General features: G+C 41.2%; 1 protein-coding gene and 1 pseudogene across 2 annotated transcripts in view; both read left to right on the top strand.

The window, feature by feature from the left end:
- The window catches only part of FHIT (fragile histidine triad diadenosine triphosphatase), a 1,104,604-nt gene that overhangs the window by 68,640 nt on the left and 1,013,999 nt on the right, over positions 1–21,965 (top strand). The gene's annotated exons all lie outside the window — the stretch shown is intronic.
- Positions 1,343–21,324, top strand: LOC108543587 (peptidyl-prolyl cis-trans isomerase A pseudogene; annotated as a pseudogene).

Below are 21,965 nucleotides of genomic sequence, written 5' to 3'. Positions count from 1 at the left end.
AGAGGAGATTGAAGGATTTTCAGAATACAGAGTAGATGGACCTTGAGGTATTGGTAGGATTTATATACTTGAAGAAGTGCTGAGAGGAGGTCATGCCAGAAAGGAGAATAACTTTGATGCTGAATCCCACCAAGTTTTTCTCTAATAATATTTAAATGGCTGAAGGATGGAGATGATTTGCTTTTTTCTCATAAATGAAAGGAGATTTAAGGTTAAGACTCTTCCTCTCTTGCAACCTTGTAATCTAATATACTCTCTTGAGAGGAAGGAAAAATGGAGAAGTTATAGTTAGCCAGAGCTCGGAATGGGTATGACTAAGGTTCCAGCAATGGGACACCGTCAGGTTTATGAATTCTGTTAATTCATCAGTTAAAATTGTGTGTGTGTCTGTGAGTGTAGAAGGGGTAAATGTTGAAAACAACTGTGCCATGGGAGCAAAGATTCAGATTTGCCACAGAAAATAAGGCTGACATTACCACTGAATATCTCCCAAAAGCTTCTCATCATAATAGTTGAGCCAGTACTTTTTTTTTTTTTTTGAGATGGAGTTTCGCTCTTGTCACCCAGGCTGGAATGCAGTGGTGCGATCTCAGCTCACCACAACCTCTGCCTCCTGGGTTCAAGCCATTCCCCTGCCTCAGCCTCCCCAATAGCTGGAATTTTAGGCATGTGCCACCACGCCAGGCTAATATAAAAAGAGTAAGAGATGATGAGTTTGACCTGCAGATACCTTTAAGAGCATGCCTTCTGTCACCAAAGACACTCCATATCCTGCAGGATTTTTCTAAACCAGTCTCTACTCATATGTGAGATTGCCCCTGTTGATATCACACTTAAGATGATACCTCTGAGAAGCCACTATTAGGATAACGTTGCATCAATGAGTAGTATCATCTTTACATTTAAGAGCTGGTTTTTATTTTTCAGGTTAACTGGCCTTTTGCTAACAGGCAGGGGGCCAAGGAAGAGTGCAAACTGGGTAAAGTTTACTTTGTTTTGATATTATTGGAGAATATCAAATGAAGAAGTTTTCTTCTCCTGGTAAGGCCAGATTGCTTGTATAGCTTGATGTTTCCTTGGTCTTCAGAAGACTCCACCATAAGGATTTATTTTTGTTAAATTGAAAACAGATCTCCTCCCAAAGGAAATGCCCTTTTATTGATCCTGACCTTTTCCTTTTGCTGGGAAAGGCTTGTTGAGTTGCCTTTTAAACAACCAGAAATCACTGCTTTTTTTTTTTCCTTGTAATCTTTTATTTATCCTGTTCACAGTCTTACATGCTTAAAAATAAATTTCCTATGGAAATTGTAAGTCAAAGATGGTTACAAAAATAAGGATCAAAATGTCGAATCGTCTTCACAAATCATCACGTCCTCTCCGACCGGTCAGACATAAAGTGGCTGCAAGCCGGGAATTTATGGGAGAAATCCGTGTGGATAGCGAGCGCACTAAGGTGGAGATACACGAGGATCAAAGAGGAAGAAACTGAGTGACATCCTGGCTAACGCGCTGACCCGCTCTACTAAAAAAAAAACAAAAAACTAGCCGGGCGAGGTGGCGGGACCTGTAGTTCCCGCAATCTTACACGCCGGTGACTGAGACAGAGAAAATAGGCGTATGACTCGGGGCGCCTGCATGAGCTGAGATCCGGCACTGCACCCAGCCCTGGTGACAGACGACTCCGTCTCAATGATAAAAAAAATAAAATAAAATAAAAATAAAATAAAATAAACAAATCACACGTGTCGTGTGTCGGGGTGGGGGGGCAGGCAGTTCAGTATCTAATTGTCCCTGGCATCACCCTCTTCAATTTGACTTTCTTCTTTTGTTTTCATCTGTATCTTGTGAGTTCCCACAAGAGGTACTTTGGAGTTTATTTCATCTAGTAGTGCCATGAGAAAACTTTAAGCACCGACTTGGGATTGTATCAGATGGAAGAATCAAGAAATTAATTTCCTTCAAGAGAAGAATGGCATGTCTGGCCAAACAGAATACTGCTTAATGTAATGGAACTCCCAAACGAAATTGGGGAGTGGATCGCTCCCTTGCCTGGGGCATGTGAAATTATTGAATTCCAGATTTCTGTATAAATTAACATCCAAACGAGTGGGTCCGCCCTCTGCTCTGTCAGCCATTTCTCTCCCTTTTTGTGATTGTTCTGGACATGAATGTTTCTGTTACCTGCCAGAGGGCCACACATCTTCAGCTAGCTCTGCCAGAGAATAAAGGAATTAATGGATCGGAACCTAATCCATAATTCCCTAACTCTACAGCTTTATTTTTTTTAATAGTTCATAAACTTCTTATTTTCCCCTTTAGCCTAGATTTCCTTTGTGGTGAAGGAAAGCTTTGCCAGCCTTTGGATCTGCGTCATAAAAATGCTTTAAAAGACATGTGTTGTGTGAATGCCTGCAACTCACCTTCATGCAATATTCAAGAACTGTCCGAGAGTTTATATCTGAATTTGTTCTGATATAAGGAACCCTGGAGTCAACAATACAACTAGTTCCAGATGGGTTAAGTTTTGCATTCTTAAAGACTTAGTAGGCCAATAAATATTGCTTCTCTTTGGGCCGTCAAAAGTAATATTACTGGGAGCATGACAGATGCCTAACGGGATACACAGAGACCTCTATTTTGAAATTTCTGAAGTGACATAATACAGTTTGTATTTTTTTTCAGAACAACTGCATTAAATATCTGTTTTTTGGAATGAAATTCTCTGTAGGATCTGTTTTGGCATCTTTCGCTTCTTCTGGGTGATAGAATTGGGAGATAAATCAGTGACTGATTTCTTAGAAAGTTAAGTTTTGAGAAACATATTTTATAGGATACACATGCCTTACACCAAGTGCTCCAACAGCAAACACTCATGATTGGATTTGGAAACAGCAGCATTTGCTGTCCGAAGAGGAACCCTCCACAAGTGGAACGTATCCAGGGTTGTGGGTTTGAATCGTTCACAAAATAAAATGCAAAAAAGTAGCCATTGTTGAGAACTTGGAGAGGACATATCACTTGACATCCCTCACAGGTCCTTTTCAATCAGAGAGGGACTGGCCAGCACCTACTGACCCCAGTCGCCTTCGAGTTTCCACTCCATGGCCCTGCTGCTGCACAGAAGCCTTAGTTTCATGAGCTCCCTATGAAAAATCGAGTGCACGGTTGATTCTCTTCTTTCTGGGATTTCACATCTATTTGTTGGGAAATAAAAAGTAAGTGCAAAACCAAAGTATGTTGTATAATTTGTGTAATTTCTTCCTGAAGTATGCTTTCTTTTGAGGTGACCTATTGATTCCTCTGAATGTGTTCCCCACCCCAATAAAACAACCTTTTTTCTCCTGATTACTGATATATGCCTTTGGGATAAACTAAAGAAAAGAGTAAGACTCACCAGAAATTTGAAGACTATGGAATACTAAACCTTTGCAAATTTCCCACCAAATGTCTCATTATGCATGTACGTAGAAAAACACAGAATTTTCTAAACATTTTACATAGTATGCATACTATTCCACCTGCAGCTTTATAACCTAGTTTTTAAAACCAAATATGATCTTCCTATGTTGATAAATATACATCTACATTCTCCATTTAAAAGACTGCATAGTATTCTATTTTATAGGTGTACCACAACTTACTTAGCCTATCCCCTTTTGATGGGCATTTAGATTGTTTCTGGGTTTTTTTTTATTATTATTATAAGAAACAGTAGAATGAGCATTCTCATCCATATACATTTATGAATTTGACAAGTGGTTTCCTTCAGATATAATCCTACAAATGAAATTTTTTCATGAAATACAACCATTAAAGATTTTGAGAAAGTTGCTACCCTGCCTTTCAGAGAGATACTAATTTCTACTTATCCCATCTGTGTATGAGAATCTCCAATTCCTTAAAATCTCACCACCAGTGGGTAGTATAAAGCTTTCTCAATCGAAAAGGTACAAAAATATTCGTTGTAATTTTTGTTTGAATTTCTTTGATTGATAGTGAGGTTGGACATTGTGCCATCATTGGCATTCCTATTTCTTCTTTTGGAAATTATCTATTCCTATCCTTTGCCCATTTTTTGCTTTTTGGATTTTCCTTATTGCTTGCAATGGCTTTCTGTAAATACTGGATATATGTGATTCTTATAGAAGCATCTGGAAAGGATCTTGTCAAAAGTTGAGAAAATGCAACATTAAAGTGAGAAAATAATTTGGTGCTGTCTCTAAGTAGCCATTGTAAACCTCTCTGTTCCTCAGTTTCCTCCTATGTAAAATTAGAAAAGCGTAGTCATCCATTTCCTGGATTTCTTCATTGTAATAAAGCCAGTAGTTATTAAAGTGAAGCATTTCACCCATGTTACTTCCACAGTAAACACTCTGGTGTCTTCTATTGTTATAATCACTCTCAATTTACCTGGTTGGTGAGAAAGTGTCTCACCCTAGGGTTATAGAGATGACTGAACAACACTGGACCAGTGAGATTGACAGCAGTTTGTTAGTCACATATACTCACAGCCCAGGGAGGAAGGACCCTGAGTGCCACACAGGGCCACATGGGAGTTGCACTTGGGAACAGAGTGATCAATCAGGGGCTGAGGGAAGAAGGCTTTAGTATTAAGAGGGGTGGGATTATCCCTGTTTCTATGGGAGGATGCTTTGGCTTGTCTGAATAATTCTGCAGGCTGGCAGAAACTGAAACCCACTACTCAGGAATAAGGGACAAATAATCAGGAACCATGCCTGGTTCCCATGATAGAGAGGGTTGTTTGGCTAGGGGACCTTATTTTCAGGAGCACAGTTGGGAGGTGTATTAGTCTGTTTTCACACTGCTGATAAAGATATATTGGAGACTGGGTAATTTACAAAAGAAAAAGGTTTATTGGACTTACTGTTCCACATGGCTGGGGAGACCTCATGATCATGGCTGAAGGCAAGGAGGAGTAAGTCACATCTTACATGGAGGGCAGCAGGCAAAAAGAGACCTTGTGCAGGGAAACTCCCATTTTAAAAACCATCAGATCTTGTGAGACTGATTCATGATCATGAGAACAGCACAGGAAAGACTTGCTCCCATAATTCAATCACCTCCTACCGGGTTCCTCCCACAACATGTGGGAATTGTGGGAGTTACAATTCAAGATGAGATTTGGGTGGGGTACAGCCAAACGATATCAGGAGGGGAACTTGCCTTTAGGTCATTTGAGGCCCTCCTGAATTTCTCCATATGTCAAGGCAGCACAAAATATTGGGGCCTTGATTTTAGACCTTATACTGCAACTATTTCTGAGAGGTAAGTCTTCTCAGAGGACTCAGAATTCAGTGGCCTCTTGTTGGTCCCCATTGCCTTTGACTACATTCATCCTATCCACTCCTGAAAACTCTTCCTCCATTGGCCTCCATCCCACAGTCCTGTCCAGGAAGGCATGAGTCAGATGGTACCTGAGTGAGACAACGTGCCTTTGATCCCATCTCTGTTGTCTACTAGTTGTATGGCTGTGACAACATACATTACCTCTCAGCCTTGGTTTTAATGAAATAGAGATAGTGCCTACATCATGACCTAGAAAAATTCCCTGTTTAGTGTCAGACTCATAGAGATCTCTATGTATCCCGTTAGACATCTGTTGTGCTCCCAGTAATATTACTTTCAACAGCCCAAAGAGAAGCACTATTTATTGGCATTGCTGATTATGTAACCTTGAAAAATCACTTACCCTCTCTGAACCTTGGGCTCCACATTTGTTAATGGGGATAGTATTATCAAGTTACAGGGTTGTTGTTGAAAACAACTAACACAGGACTTGTGTCATGAACACACATTGAATTGTCATTGATTCTGTTGCTCCTGTCACCCCAGCTAAAAGTAATCTTTGCCTTCTCTAAATACCTGTTTTGTTGCTTATAACACATTTATTTAATTTTTTATTTTCTTTCATATTGCCCTGTGCTGTGTTATATTTCAAAATGTTCTATCGTCACTAACTACACTGAAAGTGCCTTGGAGTTGGGTATCAAGTATTGTATTTCTTTATTCATTCAGCAAAAATTTATTGGGCATTTTGCGTCTCATGGTGTGCTAGGGGCTGGGGATACAAACATGATAAAGACTTAGCCTCTGCCATCAGAAAGCTTGCACACTGTCTAATTATGATTGAATACTACCCAGACTATTGTTGAGATAAGCTCAGTGAGAGCCCTGAGAAAGGATACCTGACTCAGCTCAGAATTCAGGATGGCATCCTGAGGAAGTAATGTCTAAACAGAACCAAGGAATGGCAGGAATTAGACAATTCCAGGCAGAGAGGGGCAGTGCTGCTAGATGAGGGAGGAAGGGCATTCAGTGCAGAGAGAATGCTCACATACACAGAGGGGAAGCAGAGCATGTTTTTTCGTGTGTGTGAATTGCAAGAACCAAAGAACTGTGAGCTTAGTTTTAAAGGAGAATTCACAGGAGATAAAACCAGTAAGGTAAGCTAAGGCTGAATCATGAAGGGTTTTTCAGTTCTTTCTACTGTTAATAGTGCCTGGTTATAGTGCCTACATCTGATAGGTTCAATAAATGCATGTCTAGCTTTTATAAATAGTGACTGTACATGGTTCAATCTTGGAGCATTACTGTCAAGGAAACTCCTTTTGGCAAGAGAATGAAGTTTCGAAATAGCTGAACTCTTTTACTTGTATTTCTTATATACTAAAATGGAGAGCTATATATCTAATTCAGGCCACATTTATTAAGAAAACAAATATACAAACAACCCTCAGCCTCTACCCAGTGGCATATCTTCACACTGATGTCTCTTCTTACGCCCTACAAGTAAAACAGAAACAGAAAATGTTTTCTCTCCTCCACCAACTGACACCATGTGGCCCCTCCTTGTGCTTTCCTCACATTCCCTCCGTACCCTTGCTCCATCCCTCCCCTCTTACTCTCTCTTCCTTTCTCCATTTCCACAAAAGTCCAGTGTGACTGACTGGCAGACACTGAGCTTTTCTCAGGTGACTGTAGGTTAATAATGATCGTCCGAACACATGTAAGGAATGAATGAAGCATTGTGTGGTGGAACCAAAGGCCGCTGCTGTCACTCCTGAAGCCCTGTGTGTGGTAATTGGGTCCACCTCAGAAACTCATCCTTTCATTTTCAAAATAATGTGGTCATCCAGCATTATGTTTCCCACCCCACCTTCTTCCATTATCTCTCCCAGATCTTGAATCACAAACTTCTGGAAAGCCATGTGAATAATTTAAATCCTTTTATTACTCATTACTTAACTCCCTTTGGGGGAAATGAAGAGAAACATTTGTCTTTTGCTGCTTACTCTCCCGTGGACTGAAACCATGTCAGCTTCAGGCGATAACAAAGATCGATGACCACAGGAGCTGTCACTGCTGAACAGTTGATTGAACCAGAGTTTTGATTAACCAAAATATTGTTTTAAAAAATCAGGTGCAGTGCTAATGACACTACAGTAGAAATTCAACATTTTACCCACTTTGACTGAAAACTTGCTTGTTATCATCTTTCTTGTCAATGCTGAACGGTGAGCATTTTCTTCCCTGCCTATTTAATGGGTTTCCTGTGGAGTCTTACACAGGAATTTGTCAATTCAAGTATAGAGCTATGATCACTCAGAGTACTTGGTGGTACCATGCTGCTGGGGATGAGGGAGTACAGACGCATTCAGATCCTTTTTAGTTTGGTCTTTCTAAATGTCTTTACTCAGCTTCACAGAATTAGGAATTACAGTTAGTACCACTCTTGGGCCATTGGATGACTCTGGTACATTGGGTTGGTACTAGAGTAAATATTGTTAGACTACGTCAATATGACTACATCACCTGTAGCACCATACCATCCACGTCCAGATTACCACCCCCTCCTAGACACCTGTGACCTACGAGATCTAGACTACCTGGTCTACCTGGATCTATCTGGATCTACTCTGTATCTCCCCAAAATGCCAACTCTAATCTATTTTTTTTCAAAGCATAAATCTGACCACATCAACTACCACCATTATACCCTGCTTAAACATCTTTAAATGGCTTTATGTTGCTGGAAATCTTTGAAGTGTTCCACAAGGCCTTGCACGGTCACTACCAACTCTCCATCTTCATCACTTTATTCTTTGCATTCTCCACGCCAGTCTCACTGGACTTTATTCAGTCCTTATGTTCACTGCTCAGCCTCACTGCAAGGCCTTTGTGTGTTTGATTCCCGCTGCCTATGATGCTTTTCCCCGGCTTTAAATGTCAGCTCAAGTACTGTTTCTTCTGAGACAAATTATCTGCCACCCATATCTAGACTAAATCTTTGTAATAGATCCTCCTAGTACCAAAATGCTTCTTATACACCTTTCAGAGGGTCTGTTTTATATTTGTGAGATCTTTTGATTAGTAGCTTCCTTTTCTCTGGTCTTGCTTTTTCCCCCCTTTTTGTGGAGAATGGGGTCTCACTATATTGCCCAGGCAGGTCTCAAACTCCTGGGCTCATGCTATCCTCCTGCCTCTGCCTCCCTAAAAGCTGGAATTACAGGTGCGAGCCACTGCGCCCAGCCCCTCTGGACTTCTTAAGGACAGGGACTATGGTTGTTTTGACTCACCTTGATATCCCCATCACTCAGCACTATGCTCGGTGCTTAAAAGGTACTTAATAAATATGGATTACATGATTGGCTGAATAAATAAATTCAATACAAGTTTAATCAGAAGATGGGCCTTACCTTGTCATTGAGGGATTTATCTAGTTAAGAATTCCAGATGAATCTCTATCAGAACAGCCAGCGGAGAAAATGTATTCAGATGCAGGAAGGCTAGAAGGCAGCCTGTAGCAGCAACTGCACCCATTTCACTCTGTATTGGGTCAGGCAAGTCTTCATTAACAACGGTTCAAAATGCAGGACACCATTGATGGTAATGGTTTTGGTTAGATGTGGGAACAATCTCTCTGGGACTGCAGGAAGGTTGTTCCACTGTTACAGGGCTCACAATTATAAAGTGTAAATTATTCTCTCCTGTTTCCCTGTTTTTGAGGGACTTGTCATGGATCCCCTATTAGAACAACGTTGTGGACACTTATTAGCAAATTTGTTTTCACTGATCCATCCCAATTAGTTCCCCTACTTGTCTGCATGCTATCTGCCTAAGGAAACATGAAATATCTTATTTGCAAGGAGAGATGGAGTTCTTGTGCTTATGTTTGTTTGTTTGTTTGTTTTCTTTTTTTTTTTTTTTTTTTTACATTACTTCCAGTTTGCAAAGGAGAGAAGTAAACAGTTTGCACAGGGGAAATGCATGTTTTTGGTCAACAGCCTGCTATGGAATGCAAGAGAGAGGAGCTTTAGTAGGCATTGAAATAGTAACCTTTGTGGTCTCAGGTCAGAGCATCTCTCTGTGTCTCTAGGCAGATTTGGTTTAAGGCCAAAACAAATAGCCCCCCTTCCTTGGGTTCTGACCCCTTGGGGCAGAAAAGGGAACTAAGCTAGCCCAGCTGCCACTGCAGGGGAAGTCATTGTTCTCTCCAACCTTCTGGGAGCTCCAAATAATTAACTGTGCAAAGAGCAAGTTGGAATCAGAATTCTCCTCCAGGGTTTTCTGTGTCCAGCCAAACAAAGCAAGCTGAACTGACAGACAAACCCGGTGAAAAAGAACCAGTGCTGAGTCTCCTTTCTCCTTCCTTGCTTCAGTTCTGGTCCGCTGAACCTGTGTCCTCGGCTGCCTCATCTCTCTTAATTCCTCCAGGCCCCTCATCATGTGTAGCCAGAGGGAGTTTTTTCTTAATGAGAAGAGCCAGCAGGCCACTCTCCAGCAGAAGGTTGTTGCTCTGGGACTTAGAAGGCTTGGCATGTGGACAGAAATCTCCCTTCCTCTCAGAATTTCTGTTGTTTTCAAAGAGAAGCCAAAAATCTGGACTTTGGTGTGAAGTCATCCAATTTTAAAATGTTTGCTCTATGTTTTGTGTTTCTACACAAGGTGCAGGCCAAACAAAACACATTTTTCCTACCTCTGAACTAGACCATAAACTTCATGAAGGTGCAGATTGTGTTGATCTTGTTTGCTCTCGTATTATCCAGAACCTAGCACAGTACTTGCTGCATAATAGCAGTTCAACATCTATTGACCTGCATCCCTAGGAGACTCACTATGCTGTCATTCCCTTGATATTAATGACAATACAATACAACAATAATTAGATCAACTGCTTTTTACTGAGCACATGTTAAGTGCTTTATATATAACTTGATCTGCATTATCACCTTAGAAGCTGTGTATTCTCATTTTGCAAATAGAGAAAGCAGCTCAGAGCCTCAAAATGTGACCCCAGCCAGTTGCCCAGCTGCAGTGTAGATTCTGATTCAAGCAGCACTGTCTCTGAAGCCAGGGTTTGCAATCCTAATGCCACAGTGCCTCACACTCTGTTCTGCTGATTCCTGCCAGAGGGAGCAAGGGCGAACCCTGCTAGCCTTAGCTCTTCCAAAAGGAAGAATCAAGCCTGGGTGTTGTCAAGTTGCCTTCAGGGCAGACCTTTGAAAGGATGAATATGATCAGTAGATATTCTTTTCCTTCTGCATAGCATTGAAAAACGTTCCTACTTTTCCATCTCCATCTCTTTATGAAGAACTACTCTGCAGGGGACTTCGGTAAGTTGTGATTGTCATGGTATACTGTTATTTGACATCCTTAAGGATATCAACAGTCCATATTTAGGCATCTCCGGAGGACTCAAGGGCAGTCTGAGCTGAGGTTCAGAGTCATTGTTTGGTGTCCTTAACTAAAAGCAAAAGTGGTGACTCATTACCAACTGAGAATACTGTCAAACGCATGGGTTCCTAAAAGCAGAATGCTGGTTGTAACCTGCTGGTCATGAAATACATTTTTTCTTGTGGTGCAAATACTTTATTACAGGTATTGAAGTGTTAGAATGTTATTCCATGAGAGACACAAAAGCCTAATTTTACAAAGTGGGGTAGCTCTCTACAATAGCTACCATTTGATGGGCTTATATTTGTTAATGATCTCAGCTATTGGGAGAGACTTAATCAGGAGAAACGGACAACAGGAATGAAGAATATAGACCTTCAGAAAAACGAAATTACATGCTCTTTCCTTGCTTCCTATGTGGGCAATATCTCAATGTCTCTTGATTTTCCCAGGCTGTCATCCTGGTGTGAAGCCCATTTATTCTTTTGCTAAATTTTTCTCTGATAGAGGAAGGTTTTGCAAGCTGGACTATTGGAAGTGGAAAGTAGCTTTTTAAGGAAATTCATTGTAATTAGCATCAATAATTTGACTTACTGAGGCATCATTTAAGAATTTTGCACTCATTCCCTCATTTGGTCCTTTCTAAGACCTTGTGACACTCCCCTACTTCCTCCCAATATTACAGATGAGAAAACAAGCTCAGGGTGCCCCAAATCACACAGCTGATAAGTAGCAATGTCTGACTATTATTTCAAGTACTGTTCCTGCCTCAGAATATCTTGGGAAACTTCTAAACATTAGGCAAAGCTTCTTGAGTTGCAATCTTCTGACCTGCTGTCTCAACTGGAGGGGAGCCTGGGAATCTATTTTTCAAAAGTCCCTCAGGTCACTGTGATGTACAGTCAGACTTGGAAACGTTGCCATATATTATACCATACATTATACCACATCCTTTGAAATAAATCAAAGTACAGATTCAGTTTGGAGATTTCAATGGTTGCTTTTTCTGGTTCAACATAGCCATCCCTGCTTCTGCCTGGGGGCTACAGAAAGTGCTTTTCAAAGGAGGTACATTTCGCTAGATCTTAATGAATGGATAAGAAGGAGAAAAAGAAAGGGCATTTCAGGCAAAGTGACCACAGGCAAACGTCATAGAGTCGAAAGTGGACTTGAAGTGCCTGGGGGATGTTACAAAGTCAATATGCCTGGGCAGATAGTGACAGATGTAAAGTGTGTATTATCAGTTGAGTCCGAGTGGAGTCTGTCTTGGGATGTCCCAGCAGAATTGGCTTCAGCTGTGGAGTACAAAACACCTCTCTCATTGGTCAGTTTCTTTGGCAGCCTGCTTCAGGGCATCCTTACCTGCGTGCTTCTGCCAGACCACTTGCTGAAGATGATCAGGCAACGTGCTGACAGCTCAGATAGGGTTCCTGTCTACAAACTCCTTAAACTCAACTGCAATAGCGTCAGATCCACTGTCAAAAGTGATAGTGGATGAGAAATAACTTGGCACAATGCAGTAGGTGGTGAAACAGAGGTTTGAGGTGAAATTAGGAATTCTTTAGCTCTTTTGAGGAACTGGCTATAAATCAGAAGGTTTTCCTCCCACCCCAGAATGCTCTTGCAAAAACATGCGGATTCTTGAAGGGAGGAGGTTTGTTCATTTTCTGTTAAAAAGTATGTGACTTTGATAGTTTAGACCCAGCAACTTGTCTTTTCCCATTAATTCTAGGCTACCAAAGTATATATGTCCCTGGACGTCTTTCCTGGTTTAATACTGATAGAGGAGTATAGTGAATGCTTCTGTGGTGGTAAGATGGGAAGGCCACAGAGCCAGGAACCATTTGCCTCAAAACAAAAAAAACAAAACAAAACAAAAACCCACTTAGAATGTTACTCCTAGGAGTTGGCTGATGGTGACTAAACTCATCAACATAACCCCAAGTGGCCCAAATGGCCATTTTAAGCACTATCTCTATTCAGTTTCCAGGGTACCTGAGTTTGAATTGCCTTTAGTCTCATTTACAAAAGCTTTGTCCTCATTTCCTTAGAAGGTATTTTGCTGGCCAAGGACTGGTTTAAGAGAACAACCCTGGTGGAGGGAGGAATGAGAAATTTCAACTGGGGAAAATAAAAGATGTTCTAGAGATGGATGATGGTAATGGTTGCAAAATAATGTGAATGTACCTAATGCCACTGAACTGTAGACTGAAAGATGATTGAATTGGCACATTTTATATGACATGTATTTTACTACAATAAAAAAGATCATAATAAAACAGAGGCAGCAATATCAATAACAATGATAACAGCTTTTGTTCTTACAGTTTTTGCTTTGTGGGAGGCATTGTGTTCAGCACTTTACGTAAATTATTTAACCCTTTTAACAAATCTGTGAGGTAGGTACAATGATTATCTCCTTTTCATAGAGAAGGACTTGAGGATTGAAGGGGTTAATGAATTGCCAAGGGTCACATAACAAGGAAATGGCAGAATCCAGATTTAAAACCAGGCAGTTTCATTCCAGAGCTCTCTCTTTTGGCTTATGCTCTTAGGCTAAACCACCTCGTAAGATTGTCCTTTGAGTCTGAGACTCCCTGCACCCAGCAATAAACAACTGCAGCAAACCTCTAAAATGAGTCAAAATTACCAAAAATTCACCTTATCAAATGTCAGCAACTTTGATACACGTAGTATTATTTTAACAGCAAAGAGATATGCTCTGATCCTTGCCTGTCTTTACGGTTCACCTTTCTAATCAGATAGAAGGATATTCTATTATTTATTGGAAAGATGGTTATGGGAACATTTCTCTTTTCTTTGATGTGGAGTGTAAAATGCCACTTTCCACTTAAACTTGTGAGCTTCTCAGGACCAGAAACAGTATCTTTCTACATAGCAGATAATAGGTGCTCAGTAAAATTTTTGTCTTAATGAATTTCCAGTGATATTGAAGGTACCTGTGTAAGTTTTCCTAATAATTAGGAGGCACTCTCTGGGTATATGGCTCATTGATTTAGATCCTGGAATGTATCTTCTGAAGGACACCTTAGAGATTCTCAACTGGGAATAATTTTGGCTCGTGGGAGACATTTGGCAATGTCTGGAGACTTTTTGGTTGTTATAATTGAGGGAATATGTGTGCTACTATCATCTTGTAGGTAGAGGCCAGGGATGAACATCCTACAATGCACAGGACAGCCTCCACAATAAAGAATTATCCCACCTCAAATGTCAATGGTGTTGATGAAACAGGAGAATTCCCTGGCCCCACTCATGGGGCATGCGACAGGGGTGCGGCTCTCTGTTCAACCACCATAAGCTCAAACCCCTTGTGGGTTTGGGAGAGGGAGTACACAGATGCAGGAGCAGGAGCAAGAGCAAGTGCTTTGGGCTCCAGCCCCATCATAGTGTCTAGGGGTGGGTGCCTGTGGCCATAGTGTTACAATGCTCTTTTAGCTCTGCCATCCACAGATGGCTTAAGTGTTAACTAGCTCAGTGCTCCCTCTGCCTTTCTGCAAGGGCAGAGGGCCAGCGTGACAGCTTTGTGTATCCCGAGCTCTTGTCCAGCATCCTAAAAGAATTGGGTCACACACAGGCTTGAAGGATGAATGCAGAGGTTTTATTGAGTGGTGGAAGTGGCTTTCAGTGGGATGGATGGGGAGCTGGCTGGGGGATGGAATGGGAAGATGATCTTCCCCTGGAGTTTTGACTGTTCAATGGCCAAACTCCTCTCCGACTGCCCCCAGCTGAGTTCCTCTCAGCATTCAGACATTCCTTCTTTTCTCTCTTTCTCTGTTGCACCATTCGTCTGCTTTTCTCCTCTTCTTGTCTGCTCCTGGAGCCTGGGGTTCGGAATTTATATGGGTACAGGATAAGGGAGTGTGGTATGCCAGAAGGCAACCATTTGGGTGCAAAAACAGAAATGCCTGTTCCCACTTAGGACCGCAGGTCTCCATGCTTAAGGGTGGGGCCTTTGCTGGGGAACCATCCTCTTCTACCCAGTATTTCCTTGTCTTCTGTCTGTATCACTGGGGAGAGAAATTCTGCTTTAGAGGTCTTATTCTCTCATTCATTCGTTTCACATGTGTTTATTATCTGCATCCACTTTGTCAGATGAGCAAGACTGCTTGTCCATGACCACACAGCTAGGTGGTACAGATCAAGAACTTGAACCAATATCTCTGGGATAGCTCTTCTTCAAATGCATCAAGGTGGCCTCTGACAGCCTGTTACTGATTCAAATGCCATCCTTGTGGTCACGGTAAAGCAGGTCCTTCTGAGACAGATAGGACTCTGAGCCCGTGCTTGGTACCTGGAGCTGATGGAAAGGGCAGTGATCTAAGACAGCTTGTTTAGGCTGCAGAAAGTCCCTCGGCTTGAACTCCCTGAGCTCTTGCTCATTCTGCTGAGGCAGGGACCATTGTAGCCTCCTGTGTATACTACATTCCGTTGCGGGGCCAGTCACTCTTCACTGAACTGTAACACTATCTCATCCACCTTGTTTTCACAGGGCCCTGTAAGCCATATTATGGACTTTGTTGAAAGAATTATCATGTTCGCACAGCTCTGTGTTTGCAGTAGGCTTAGGACTCTTCAGATTTGAGCACTGGCGGTCTTTCATGCGATCTGCTTTTCAACACACATCACATGTTCTCCTCCTCCCTTTCCTTTCCCCGCCTGACTCCTTGCTGCCTTCTGATTATGGTCTGCCTCAGTATGCAGAGTCCCACAGTCGAGCTTAACAGGTGCTCAACAATTCGCAAGGTGCTAGAGTTGATGGATTTTAATCAGGTGAGTGCAGTTTAATGCAAATGCTCTTTTAGCTGAGGTTCATAAATTATGCTCAATATTATGGTCCCAAATATTAGTTCAATGCTCATGACTTATGTAAATGGCTTTGCTTTGGGGTTAGCTTAGGGGAAAATCAATAAAAACCAGCTGGAAATGGAGAAAGGAACTGTGTACTTACATTCCATTGTGATGTAACCCTGCTGTCACCCCACAACACCTCATAGTTATCCTTTTTGTTTTTTTGCCAGCTCACTTTTCTCCCCCACATTTAAGGCTTCACAGAGATGTGAAAAGCCACCCTGGTTCCTCCATCTATTAAACGGGAAATGCATATGAACAAATAGAAGAATTGCACCATATAATACAGCTGAAATACAATGTTATCATCCTTCCACTCTGAGCATTTCTCAGGATGGTTTATGTCCCAGCAGTTAATGGCTTGCTATTGTTGGTGTACCAACACAATGCTATTAGCAACACAGAATTCTCAGGCTTTCTGTTTAGACTATCTTCATGTAGGCTAGCCAGAATTTAGATATTTGTAAACGGAATTTGAACAGTGGCCTTTCTTCACAATATAAAATTCAGATAAGTGTAACTGGTCATGGCCCAACTCTCGTTTATTAATTAAGGCTTTATAATATGGCACCATTTTTGGAAGCTGCAGCTTATGCAAAGAAGAATACTAATTACATTCTGCATTTTCTGTAATAATGGGGCAGTGTTTTGGACAATGCAGTTTATCCAGACAATGCATCCGGCTCATAATGTAGTTTATTAACAAGGAGGCTCTGAATGTTTAATGGGAGACTGATACAGCTGTGAAAGGGTGGTGTAAATAATATTCCTGGCCAGGCTGGGGCAGTGACAACATGTTGCATGCTGTTAACCTCCAGAGGTCTCCAAATAGCTTTTATATATGCCTGCTATATATTTGTTGACTGTTGCTGGATATAAAGGAAGCTAAGTGATCTGGGAAAATCTATTTGGTAATTTTCTTTTCCCATTCTCTTAGCACTTGCTGAGGCTTTAAAAACAATAGGTCTTTGCATTTGTATGGATTGTTTTTCCTTAGGCTCCTCCAAGAGTGGTCACTTCAATATTGTTATCATTATGGATTTCTTATAATGGTCATGTGAGAGAATCAGAATAGGCTACCATTTTTTTTCTATAAGATATTTTTCTTATTGAAATAATTCACATACCACAATGTTTATCCTCTCATAATGTGAAACTTTGTGGTTTTAGTATAAATACAAAGTTGAGTAGCCATTACCACTATCTAATTCCAGAACATTTTCATCACTCTGAAAGGAAACCCCTAGCCATTAGCAGTCACTGTCCTTCCTCTCCTCCTATGTCCTGGTGACTGCCGATCTATTTGCTGTCTCTGTGAATTTGCCTATACTGGACATTTCACATAAATGGAATTATATGATGTGTGGTCTTTTGTGACTAGCTTCTCTCACATAGCATAATGTTTTCAAGACTCATCCGCGTGTGAAATGTAACAGAACGTCATTTCTTTTTATTGCCAAATGATGCCCATTATGTGGATATGCCACATTTTGTTTATCCATTCATTAGTAAATGGAAATTTAAGGTTTTTTTCCCCACATTTTGGCTGTTAAGATTAATGTGGTTATGGACTTTTGTATTTGTGTGTGTGTGTGTGTATTTGTATATTTATTTCCTCAGGGGTATATACCTAGGAGTAGAATTGCTGGGTTACATGGTAACTCTATGTTTAACTTTTTAAGGAACTGCCAGATGCTTTTTGAAGCACCATTTTATATTCCCACTTGCCAATATGAGACTTCAAATTTCTCCACAGCCTAGAAAACACTTGTTATTGCCTATCTTTTTGATCATCTAGTGAGTGTGAAGTGGTATCATTGAAGAGCTGATTTGCATTTCCTTCTTGACTAATGATGTTCAATATCTTTTCATGTGTTTATAGGCCATTTGTATTTCTTCTTTGTGAGCTACCATTTTAATCTCCATTTTATAAATGAGGAAACAATGACACTGAGAGGAAACAAGACTTATTAGGGTACCTGCAAGAGGTAATAGCCCATCAGTATTGGAATTTAAGTTCTCTCACTTAGCTATGCAAAAGCATAGACATTGAGTACCTAGTAATAAAATAAGCTGTAAGCGATTTGCATTTAGTCTTAACTTTTTTATTTGCAAATGACAGAAACGCAGCTCTAACTGTGGCTTAATGAAAGTAAGAAGATTTTGGTTTGCCTCTCTATAAAGTTAAGAGATTTTGCCTCCAGAATGATTGGATGCAGCTTCTCAAAGATGGCATCAGAAATATGTCTCTATCATCTCTTAGTTCTCTTTCAGTTGGGTTGGTGTCATGCATAGGCACGGTCTCACTTTGTAGCGGTTAGATGGCCACTAGAAGCTCAGAGTTTTTATCTTATCAGCTCAGAATGCCAGCAATATTTTTTTTTAAATTATTCCCTTTCTCAGTACTTCCTTCCGTAGTTCTCAAATCTTAGCATTGAGTAGTATTGGACTGACTTGGATTAATGATTGGTTCCCTGAATCATTGATCGGTGAAATATATTGATTGGTCATTTGCTCATTCTCAGTGGAGAGTGAAGTTAGCTCCATCTACACCATCTGGAGTGAGGGCTGGAGAAGGGGATTCCCCAGAGGAAAGTAAGGCTGATGGTACCAGCACCATGAGGAATGCATGCTAGGGCAAGTGAAACTCATAGATGTCCACTGTGTTATGTAGTTTTTTCCTTGGGCCTTGATCATTTATCATTTACTGGTTTCTTGTTGTCTGTAAATTTAGAAAAGATACAGGCTCTCTGAAAAGTAATTTTTGGTCTCTTACAAGTGAAGGATTAATCAAGCAATCCACGTTTATTTTCTCCAGTACTGAGAGATCATTTGTTTTAATACATGCAAATAAGGTTTCTTATAGTTAAAGGTAATTGGCTTTTCATTGTAATTCTTAATGCTGGTCATTTTGTGTCTGAGTTGTTCCTAATTGCTGTGGTTCAGAGTTTGAGAAATGAAATAGCCCCTTGACTAAAACTATAACTACAATTATAACAATTTATTTATTTAAATCAGCAATCCCTGCAAAGTCATGTACAGTTTGTATATTTCAGTATGTTTTACAAGGTGCAACAAAAGCAGCCTCATCACATAGCAAATCTTTCTTACCGGATTAAAACTTACTGGGTAAGGCAAGTCTGGCATAGTCATTAAAGTGGAAATATTGTTTCTCCTTGACTGGTCAACTTTAGAGACAACTTTTCCCATTCTAAGTTATCTATCCTCTAAAATATACAGAGATTGAGGCCAGGTGGGATGGCTCACACCTGTAATCCCAGCACTTTGGGAGGCCAAGGGGAGTGGATTGCTTGAGCTCAGAAGTTTGAGACCTTGATAACATGGCGAGATGCCGGTGGTGCCACGCCCGTGGTCCCAGCTTCTTCGGGGCTGAGGTGAGAGGATCTCTTGAGCCTGGGAGGCAGAAGTTGCAGTAAGCTGTGTTGGTACCACTGCACTCCAGCCTGGCCAACAAAGCAAGACCATGTCTCAAAACAATAAATACATTAAAATAAAATATAGAGAGACTGAGATGCAGCAGCAGTTGTATGTTGTTCTCTGGCTTTTCAATAACAAATTGTATGTGTACTTCATGTAATAGGATCTTCAGCTCACATGCCAACTCTATTTCTTAATAGAAATAAGCAAGATGGACACGATACATCTAGGATACTATGTTAAAATAGTTTCTAAGGTTGCATTCAGCCTTAGAAGAAAGGAGTGTTGTGATCACTTAATGATGTCTGTCACAGGCCTAGGAGAGTGAAATGATGGCACCTGCATTGTATATTTTCCATCCCCGCTTATGTCTTGAAAGGAAGTCCCAATGCTGAAAGTTTGCAGAATTGGGACAGATGATTTGATACTGCAGACCAACAAATGGCTTCTTCTTTCATTGTTCAGATAAAGTGTTTTGTGTTGCCTGTCCAGCTAAGTGTTTTAATCCTCAAGATTACCTTAACTATGGAGACTTGACTTAGACTTAATATTTTGACCCAGAAATGCATCAAGTGTAGAATAAAAACTTCTATCCTAGCAAGACTAGGCATATAAAATATTTATTCAAAGTATACATGTAGTGCCTGCTGGGTGTGCAACATTCTGCTAAGAGGATGTGAAGGTGGCAGGAGACTAAGGGTCCTCGGCATTAGAAATTTATAGTCCAGGTGTAATTAGAGAAAGAGATAAAGGTCTCACCAATGGACCACAGAGCACACATATTAAAGGCTAAAGGAGTAAAACAGTTTGGTAATGAGAAATGAAGGATAGAGTGATCTAGGGAAAATTCTACGGAGAAATAGTTTCTTCAGCAATGTCTGAAAGGAAATGATGAGCATGGGTTGGTGGAAAGGATGGTTGGTTGAGGTGGGAGTAGTGGTGAAAAAGACTAAAAGCTACTGACCAAGGAATGACATAACCCAGAGGACTCGATCCATCAGCTCACTGGCCTAAAAACAAAACAAAACAAAAACTACACAAACAAAAACCAGATGTGTGCTACACAGGAATATAGAAATAAAATACATTGGAACAATAAAAGATTTCCAGCAAAAATTAGAAAATACTAGAAAATCTGGAAGTTTCACATAAAATGCAGGTTTTCTTACTTTTCTGTAATAACCGAAAGATCTCACAACATTCTGCCTGAATTCCTAGTTGGCAGGAAATGGCTGAGAGTGAGTAGCGATTGCCAGGATACACGAGTGGTTTGCTGCAGTCTTCACCTCTCCCTGCAGTCTCCCAACACTAAGGTCAAATGTTAATTGCTCTCCAGCATCATGCTTGCACTATTGAGACTGGTCATAAAAACTTGTCCAGCAAAGTTTGAAAGATGAAAAATACATTTTCAGAAGTCTTTGTTAAAAAAAGATGGGGGTGAGATAGGATGGGGAAATAGTGCATTTCATATGCAATCAGGTCAGGCATGGTGTCTCACGCCTGTAAGCCCAGCACTTTGGGATGCCGAGGCGGGCCGATCACCTGAGGTCAGGAGTTCGAGACCTGGCCAACATGGCAAAACCCCATCTCTACTAAAAATACAAAAGAAATTAGCCAGGTGTGGTAGCTTGCATCTGTAGTCCCAGCTACTCCAGAGACTGAGGCAGGAGAATCCCTTGAACATAGAAGGCAGAGATTGCAGTGAGCCGAGATTGCGCCACTGTACTCCAGCCTGGGTGACAGAGTGAGACTCCGTCAAAAAAAAAAAAAAAAAAAAGCAGGCTTTGCAGGTATCGCCACTGCCAGGAGCCTCGTACTGAGCCACAGTCAACCCCACCATGTACTTCCACATCGCCATCAACAGCAAGCCCTTGGGCCACATCTCCTTTGAGCTGTTTGCAGACAAGCTTCCAAAGACAGGAGAAAAATTTCGTGCTTTGAGCACTGGAGAGAAAGGATTTGGGTATAAGCGTTCCTGCTTTCACAGAATTATTACAGGGTTTGTATGTCAGGGTGGTGACTTCACATGCCATAATGGCACTGGTGGCAAGTCCATCTACAGGGAGAAATTTGATGAGGAGAACTTCATCCTGAAGCATACAGGTCCTGGCATCTTGCCTATGGCAAATGCTGGACCCAACGCAAATGGTTCCCAGTTTTTCATGTGCCCTGCCAAGACTGAGTGGTTGGATGGCAAGCAAGTGGTCTTTGGCATGGTGAAGGCATGAATACTGTGGAGGCCATGGAGTGCTTTGGGTTGGGTCCAGGAATGGCAAGACCAGCAAGAAGATCACCATTGCTGACTGCAGACAGCTCTAATAAGTTTGAGTTGTGTTTTATCGTAACCACCAGACCATTCCTTCTGTAGCTCGCAGTATCCTAGAATCTTTGTGTTCTCACTGCAATATCCTTTGGGTTCCATGTTTTCCTTGTTCCCTAGCTATATTGCAGAGTTAAGTTTATGATTATGAAATAAAAATTAAATAACAACAAAAAATGCAATCAAGTGTAATTGTTACAGTAGGTAGCTAGTCAGCTAGTCAGATATGAGTTGGGGCAGGAGAGGGACACCCCCCATCCCACTGGGAATGTCAGGCGACTGTCAGGTGATGGTCAGGCAGCTGTTAAGATGGTTCTCTCAAATAATACTTGGTTGCAGCTGGCGCCAGGGAACAACAGTCTCCCAATAGATAGAAGAAACCTAAAACTGGTGATCAGCAGCTTCCCAATAAGATCTCAGGAGGTGGGCGAGTGGGATCAAGTATGAGCACTAAGAGGCAAAATGGTGGAGTTTAATTGGTGTATGACCTTATAGGGACACTGGACAGGTAAGGGAAGCATGCCTCAAGTGAGTATGCATACAACTGCAGTAAACACACTGTGCAAGCAGGCCACCCAGCAAGTGGACAGCCCACCCCACGGGAAGACTCAGGGGAGAAGGGAGGCAAGACCCTGGAAGT

Source organism: Rhinopithecus bieti, unplaced genomic scaffold (genome assembly GCF_001698545.2).
Source record: "Rhinopithecus bieti isolate Rb0 unplaced genomic scaffold, ASM169854v2 scaffold_21649, whole genome shotgun sequence".
Lineage (NCBI taxonomy): Eukaryota > Metazoa > Chordata > Mammalia > Primates > Cercopithecidae > Rhinopithecus > Rhinopithecus bieti.
The sequence above is the reverse complement of the archived record's forward strand: the minus strand, read 5'-3'. Positions and strand labels throughout refer to the sequence as shown.